Source organism: Eucyclogobius newberryi, unplaced genomic scaffold (genome assembly GCF_026437365.1).
Source record: "Eucyclogobius newberryi isolate DKJ021-1_F unplaced genomic scaffold, fEucNew1.0.hap1 SCAF_10, whole genome shotgun sequence".
In the NCBI taxonomy this organism is placed as follows: domain Eukaryota; kingdom Metazoa; phylum Chordata; class Actinopteri; order Gobiiformes; family Gobiidae; genus Eucyclogobius; species Eucyclogobius newberryi.
In genome coordinates, this window is record NW_027315724.1 from 18,529,676 (window position 1) to 18,537,739 (window position 8,064).

The following is an 8,064-nucleotide window of genomic DNA, read 5'->3' on the forward strand; positions in this document are numbered from 1 at the left end:
GAACTGAATAAATGCACATTATGAACTAGAGATGTTTTTTTCCAGGGTTTTTTTTCCAGTCAAAGTAGAATAAGTTTATTTGTATCTTATTTGGTTACCCCATTTCGTTTATCTGTGCCTTATCTTATTTTATTTGTAATATTTTGCCATTATATTTGTTGTTTCATGTTGCACCTCATCACCGAAGAAAGTTCCTCATTTGTGAATCGTGTTTCTATTCACAGACAATGGCTTTTTCTGATTCTTATTCTGATATTTTCGGCCCGATTCTCAGAACTTTCCCAAAAATGTATGTCTACACAGTGCACTGCAACACAACGCTGTTGTGATTTCCGATAATCGAGCGGTGTAATCACAATTTGAGCAGTGCCCGATAGACTTGAACTTAACGTGTTCAAATAAGTTTTTCTTTTAAGTAGGTAAACAAAACATCAGCCTATAATGAAGATTTATGGCCAGAAGGTGTAAATATCAGCGACGTTCCTATACTTCCTCAGCTTCCTCTGCTCTGATAGGCCGAGCTGAGCCGACTTGCTTTAACCTCCGCCCACCTCCTCAGCACCACCTTTACAGCAGGATTTTCTTTCAGGTTTTTATTTATTTCCCTCAAACCATATTCCTGTCACATCCTGCTCTGCACCTCCCTGCCGGGGTCTAAGCGCCAAATCTTATGTACGTATCAACATATCACATCATCTTGGTTTGAGTCTCTCCGGGTTGAACCAATACATCAGTCTAAATCTGTTCTTGCGTCTTTAACATTTTTAAATTTACCGCCTGTATCGGCCCGAATGTGCCACAGTCGGTCCTGTTCTCAGTGATAAATACATACAGAGAGAATATGTTACCGTTTCATAATTTCCAAAGATTAATCTCAATAACGTTTGAAGAGCAGAACTGTTATTTGTAAAAATCAAATGAAAAGCTTTAATATGTTGAGTGTAACATTTGGTTAGAAGTTATTATAACCAAGAAATTATTATTAGTATTTGGGCCTCAAAACCGGACAACATGGATGGATATCTTTGGAACATACTTCTGATGAAATGTATGACACAAACTGCAACGACGATCAGGGACTGGACTAGATTTATTTCATTTTATTTCATTTTATTTCATTTTATTTCATTTTATTTCATTTTATTTCATTTTACCCAATTTGTTTCTCTCTGGTCCTGTCTTTTTAGTTTAAGTTTTATTTGTTCTTCATGTCTTTGTGTGTGTATATATCTAATGAAATATATATATTTGTAAAAACAGACAGAAAATTATAACCCGACATGTCTTAAATATCCGATTTTTTTGTATTTCTGCTGATTTCCTGCGCGCTACAGCTACAACTCATCCAAAGAGTCAAAATCCAATAAAGGAGTGACAGGACGGGTTAGTTATGTAATTGAGATAGTTTTGTGTCGAGAGCCGTAAAACAATTTAAACAAGCCTCGGCGCGGCTCCTCCCCCTCTTCGTCTGTCTCCACGCCGTTCCACGATGATTAGCCGCCGTTACCCGGGGGCGCCGCGGTAATAAGTGCTTGTTGACGTTTTTTAACGCGCGCTAATAGAAAGAATAAACAGGGCCTAACCTTGTAATTGAGTGCTGACGTGATGAAGAGGGAGGGAGAGGAGAGACGACAGAAGAGCGCCCCCTTCCACTGTAACGGCTTTCTCGCACACTTCCTGTTTATAGAAAAGCCGCTAGATGCTAAGCTAACCGCTGCATCTTACACCTGTTGCACTATTCAGCCTTTCTCATTAACTGTATAGGACTTTTGGTACTTCTTTTTCTGGAAAGCACATTTTAGTCCGTTGTATTTAAGCGGTTATTTGTGTAAAATGAAAAATAGACAATAGAACTATTTTTTATGGACTTAAATCCTGAAACGACAGAGTAGCAAAGATGCTGAAATATGACAAAAAGCTTTTCATTAATTCATATTGCGAGTGTTTGTTCTATTTCAGGTTCACTTGTTTATTGCAGCGTCGCTTTGATTCATATTCTAAATCGTGGTGCATCTAGAAAAAATTAAGGAACCGTTGTGATGTTTTTATTTGTGGTTTGATGAAGAAAAGGGGTGGGGTTAGTAGAACGTTTTCTCTTACGAATATATACTCTAATGAATTAATTCATTAAATCATTCAAACATTACTCTCCGCCATGTTGTTCCGCGTAACAAACGGTGAAACAAACATAAAGCGGTTTTAAATCCAATGTTTTACACTATAATACAGTGCAACTCAACATGAACGTATTCCAAGTATTCAGAACGCAGTACTCTGATTGCGTAACTAAATACACATTCAAAGTATTCCGTCGACTTCTCGTTAATATCGAAGTAGAGTTTGACACGTTTGTACAAGACTTAGATTAGTCTGATGGAAGGTCCTCTGTCCCGGGGGCGTCGGTGGCGGGTGAGGCGGGTGAGGGGGTGAGGCGGGTGAGGCGGGTGAGGCGGGTGAGGCGGGTGAGGCGGGTGCTCTTGGGAGGAATGTTGTGTAACCCACAGCTGACGGAGACGACACGCAGCTGCAGCGACTCTAAAGTAAAATGTTCTTTAAAGTAGAAGAAGATGACGACACCAAACGCCGCGAGCTAGCGAGCGAGGAGGTGTGGCCTGTTTGCTCGCCCTCTGAGGTGCGGGCACAGAGGGGGGCGCTCACACTCGGGCGGGTCCGGCGGGTCTGTGTCGCGGGCCGTAGTGAAGTAGCAGCTGCAGTACTTCAGAGCAAATACTGCAACTGTGTCGAGTGCCATTCATTTATTGATCATTCAACCGGAAAATCATAATTCATTTATTCATTTTTACTTTTTTAACCAAGTAAAATGTAAATGATGGTGACTAAAGGCTTTTAAATATACAATATGTACATCATTAAGTGTATTATTGATACATTTACATTACATTTATTTAGTCTTTTTGTGTTTTAAATCTGTACAGTCCAAACAACGATAATCTAAATATGATTGTTTTGATGGTTATGGGTTGAGGTTTGTCCAGAGCTTTTCTCACATTCTCTACGATTGTTTTTCCTTGACAAAGACAATCCCGCTAACAGGCCGGATTGTGCTCAGAATAACAGCCCTCCGTGAGTTTGCCCCAGGGCGGTCGTGACCCCCAACACGAAACAAGGACGACACAAATATGTTTGTACATGTGTTTGGATGGAAAAGCCTGACGATGTCCCAGCGTTAGCTTTAGCTCACGTTGCTCCGCGAGGTTTGGCAACGGTTCAGCTCCAGATTCTTCCCCCCTGAATGTGAGCGTGTGATTGACAGGCGGGAGAAAGGAGAGGAAGTGCTCTGAAAGGCTCTCAGGTGTTACACTCCGGAGTGACAACAGAGAGACGAGAGGCAGCTGTGGGTCTTAAACCCGAGCGTTTGAGGGTCGTGTTATCGTCATCGTAACGGGGCCATTTTAGAAACCAATTGGTACAATCTGGTTTATTTATAGTCTTTTTAACTACTGGAATACTGGAACGCTGAAGCCATTTTTATTTAAATGTAAGGTGGTCATATAATGCTTATGTAAACTTGAATAAACTTGTTTAACTACTTTTTTTAATTTTTGTTCACTGAAAACTTGAATACTGATTTAATATGATTTAATATGATTTAATATATTTGTGGAAACAATAAGCACATTTTCATCTTTTTGTGTTTTCACTGTTAAAAAACGGCGACATGACCTTTTTTTTACGATCCAGTGTGTGACGTTTTAGAATGATCGTGAAGTAAATACAGAGCAATGGGCGGGGAAAGGGGGTAGGTGAAAACAGACATTTTCAGTGCACTCTAAACCGCTGACAATACAAGATTTACTGAAACGTCCGATCTGAAAAACAACTCCAGGAACGAACACTGACTTTACGTCTCATTTGACACTTGTATTTGTTAAAACTGTGACCAAAGAAAGTCTTCCAGTCTTGTTTAGGTATGACTTCTGTGTCCCCTCTTCACTTCTGTGTCCCCCTTCACTTCTGTGTCTCCCCTTCACTTCTGTGTCTCCCCTTCACTTCTGTGTCCCCCTTCACTTCTGTGTCCCCCTTCACTTCTGTGTCCCCTCTTCACTTCTGTGTCCCCCTTCACTTCTGTGTCCCCCCTTCACTTCTGTGTCCCCCCTTCACTTCTGTGTCCCCTCTTCACTTCTGTGTCCCCCCTTCACTTCTGTGTCCCCTCTTCACTTCTGTGTCCCCCTTCACTTCTGTGTCCCCCTTCACTTCTGTGTCTCCCCTTCACTTCTGTGTCTCCCCTTCACTTCTGTGTCCCCCCTTCACTTCTGTGTCCCCTCTTCACTTCTGTGTCCCCCTTCACTTCTGTGTCCCCCTTCACTTCTGTGTCCCCCCTTCACTTCTGTGTCCCCCCTTCACTTCTGTGTCCCCCTTCACTTCTGTGTCCCCCCTTCACTTCTGTGCCCCCCCTTCACTTCTGTGTCCCCCCTTCACTTCTGTGTCCCCCCTTCACTTCTGTGTCCCCCCCTTCACTTCTGTCCCACCTTCACTTCTGTGTCCCCCCTTCACTTCTGTGTCCCCCCTTCACTTCTGTCCCACCTTCACTTCTGTGTCCCCCCTTCACTTCTGTGTCCCCCTTCACTTCTGTCCCACCTTCACTTCTGTGTCTCCCCTTCACTTCTGTGTCCCCCCTTCACTTCTGTCCCACCTTCACTTCTGTGTCCCCCCTTCACTTCTGTGTCCCCCTTCACTTCTGTCCCACCTTCACTTCTGTGTCCCCCCTTCACTTCTGTGTCTCCCCTTCACTTCTGTCCCACCTTCACTTCTGTGTCCCCCCTTCACTTCTGTGTCCCCCTTCACTTCTGTCCCACCTTCACTTCTGTGTCTCCCCTTCACTTCTGTGTCCCCCCTTCACTTCTGTCCCCTCTTCACTTCTGTGTCCCCCCTTCACTTCTGTGTCCCCCCCTTCACTTCTGTGTCCCCCCTTCACTTCTGTGTCCCCCCTTCACTTCTGTGTCTCCCCTTCACTTCTGTCCCACCTTCACTTCTGTGTCTCCCCTTCACTTCTGTGTCCCGCCTTCACTTCTGTCCCACCTTCACTTCTGTGTCCCCCCTTCACTTCTGTGTCCCCCCTTCACTTCTGTGTCTCCCCTTCACTTCTGTGTCCCCCCTTCACTTCTGTGTCCCCCCTTCACTTCTGTGTCTCCCCTTCACTTCTGTGTCCCCCCTTCACTTCTGTGTCCCCCCTTCACTTCTGTGTCCCCCCCTTCACTTCTGTGTCTCCCCTTCACTTCTGTGTCCCCCCTTCACTTCTGTGTCTCCCCTTCACTTCTGTGTCTCCCCTTCACTTCTGTGTCCCCCTTCACTTCTGTCCCACCTTCACTTCTGTGTCTCCCCTTCACTTCTGTGTCCCCCCTTCACTTCTGTGTCCCCCCCTTCACTTCTGTGTCTCCCGTTCACTTCTGTGTCCCCCCCTTCACTTCTGTGTCTCCCCTTCACTTCTGTGTCTCCCCTTCACTTCTGTGTCCCCCCTTCACTTCTGTGTCCCCCCTTCACTTCTGTGTCCCCCCTTCACTTCTGTGTCCCCCTTCACTTCTGTGTCCCCACTTCACTTCTGTGTCCCCCCCTTCACTTCTGTGTCCCCCCTTCACTTCTGTGTCCCCCCTTCACTTCTGTGTCCCCCCTTCACTTCTGTGTCCCCCTTCACTTCTGTCCCACCTTCACTTCTGTGTCTCCCCTTCACTTCTGTGTCCCCCTTCACTTCTGTCCCACCTTCACTTCTGTGTCCCCCCTTCACTTCTGTGTCTCCCCTTCACTTCTGTGTCCCCCCTTCACTTCTGTGTCCCCCTTCACTTCTGTGTCCCCCCTTCACTTCTGTGTCTCCCCTTCACTTCTGTGTCCCCCCTTCACTTCTGTGTCCCCCCTTCACTTCTGTGTCCCCCCCTTCACTTCTGTGTCTCCCCTTCACTTCTGTGTCCCCCCTTCACTTCTGTGTCCCCCTTCACTTCTGTCCCACCTTCACTTCTGTGTCTCCCCTTCACTTCTGTGTCCCCCCTTCACTTCTGTGTCCCCCCCTTCACTTCTGTGTCTCCCGTTCACTTCTGTGTCCCCCCTTCACTTCTGTGTCTCCCCTTCACTTCTGTGTCTCCCCTTCACTTCTGTGTCCCCCCTTCACTTCTGTGTCCCCCCTTCACTTCTGTGTCCCCCCTTCACTTCTATGTCCCCACTTCACTTCTGTGTCCCCCCCTTCACTTCTATGTCCCCCCCTTCACTTCTGTGTCCCCCTTCACTTCTGTGTCCCCACTTCACTTCTGTGTCCCCCCCTTCACTTCTGTGTCCCCCCTTCACTTCTGTGTCCCCCCTTCACTTCTGTGTCCCCTCTTCACTTCTGTGTCTCCCCTTCACTTCTGTGTCCCCCTTCACTTCTATGTCCCCCCCTTCACTTCTGTGTCCCCCTTCACTTCTGTGTCCCCACTTCACTTCTGTCCCACCTTCACTTCTGTGTCCCCCCTTCACTTCTGTGTCCCCTCTTCACTTCTGTGTCTCCCCTTCACTTCTGTGTCCCCCTTCACTTCTATGTCCCCCCCTTCACTTCTGTGTCCCCCCCTTCACTTCTGTGTCCCCCCTTCACTTCTGTGTCCCCCCTTCACTTCTGTGTCCCCCCTTCACTTCTGTGTCCCCCCTTCACTTCTGTGTCTCCCCTTCACTTCTGTCCCACCTTCACTTCTGTGTCCCCCCCTTCACTTCTGTGTCCCCACTTCACTTCTGTGTCCCCCCCTTCACTTCTGTGTCCCCCCTTCACTTCTGTGTCCCCCCTTCACTTCTGTGTCCCCTCTTCACTTCTGTGTCTCCCCTTCACTTCTGTGTCCCCCTTCACTTCTATGTCCCCCCCTTCACTTCTGTGTCCCCCTTCACTTCTGTGTCCCCACTTCACTTCTGTCCCACCTTCACTTCTGTGTCCCCCCTTCACTTCTGTGTCCCCTCTTCACTTCTGTGTCTCCCCTTCACTTCTGTGTCCCCCTTCACTTCTATGTCCCCCCCTTCACTTCTGTGTCCCCCCCTTCACTTCTGTGTCCCCCCTTCACTTCTGTGTCCCCCCTTCACTTCTGTGTCCCCCCCTTCACTTCTGTGTCCCCCCTTCACTTCTGTGTCCCCCCTTCACTTCTGTGTCCCCCGTCTCCGCCTCTCTGCGTCCGATGAGTAGCAAGTTGCATCTGGTGTGTTCTGTCTTCTCCTGTTTCTCCTGAGTGTTTCTTGTGATCCCTGACTTTCCCTGCACTTCCTCAGGCTCTGTCCGTGTGTGTGCGTGTGTGTGTGTGTGTGTGTGTGTGCGTGTGTGTGTGTGTGTGTGTGTGTGTGCGTGCGTGTGTGTGTGTGTGTGTGTGTGAAAGCCAGGTGTCTGCTCTTTGGGCTGTGTCTGTCAGTGCGTCGGGGCTGAAGGGGGGACGGAGGGGGAGACGGAGGAGAGAGAGAGAGCGCCGTGACCAGGACCGTCTCGCGGAGAATTCCCAGCATTCCCAGGGAAGTGTCTGGGATAAAGAGCTGCTGCTCGCTCGCCCGTGTGCACCTGGGGGAGACGGAGATAGAGGCGTGGCTCCAGCTGACACAGACTTCATCATTGCACAAATCAACCTAAATGTAAAGCTACACCACAGGGTTCAAAGGTCGGGCAGAAACTCAAGCCCAAGACCACCCGTCTGCTCGCTCAGAATCTCACACTTTCGTCAGTTTAACGTGGGACAGTCCGAGAGGTCCAGCTGCAGGAGCTCGGGCGAAGTGTGTCCGCTGCCGACGGCTGCAGGTGTGGTCACTGTGTCTGTGAGCAGGACACATCCCGCCTCCGTGTGATTGACGGGCTGTCACCTTTCTGTCACTCTGCCCTGAAAGGCGACGCTTTCTGCTCGCTGGTGGCGCAGAGGTTTAATGCGTTACACATGTGTGGTTGTGGGAACGATCCCAGGCATTGACCTAAACGTCTCTTCACTTTCTTCACGCTACAGGTGTCTGTTAAATAAAGCCATAGAGCCAGAATGTATACATACATTTTAAATATGACTTCTTTACCGGTAGTTAACTTAAGAGACAGGCTATTTCAGAATATTACAAGGAACATTGTTT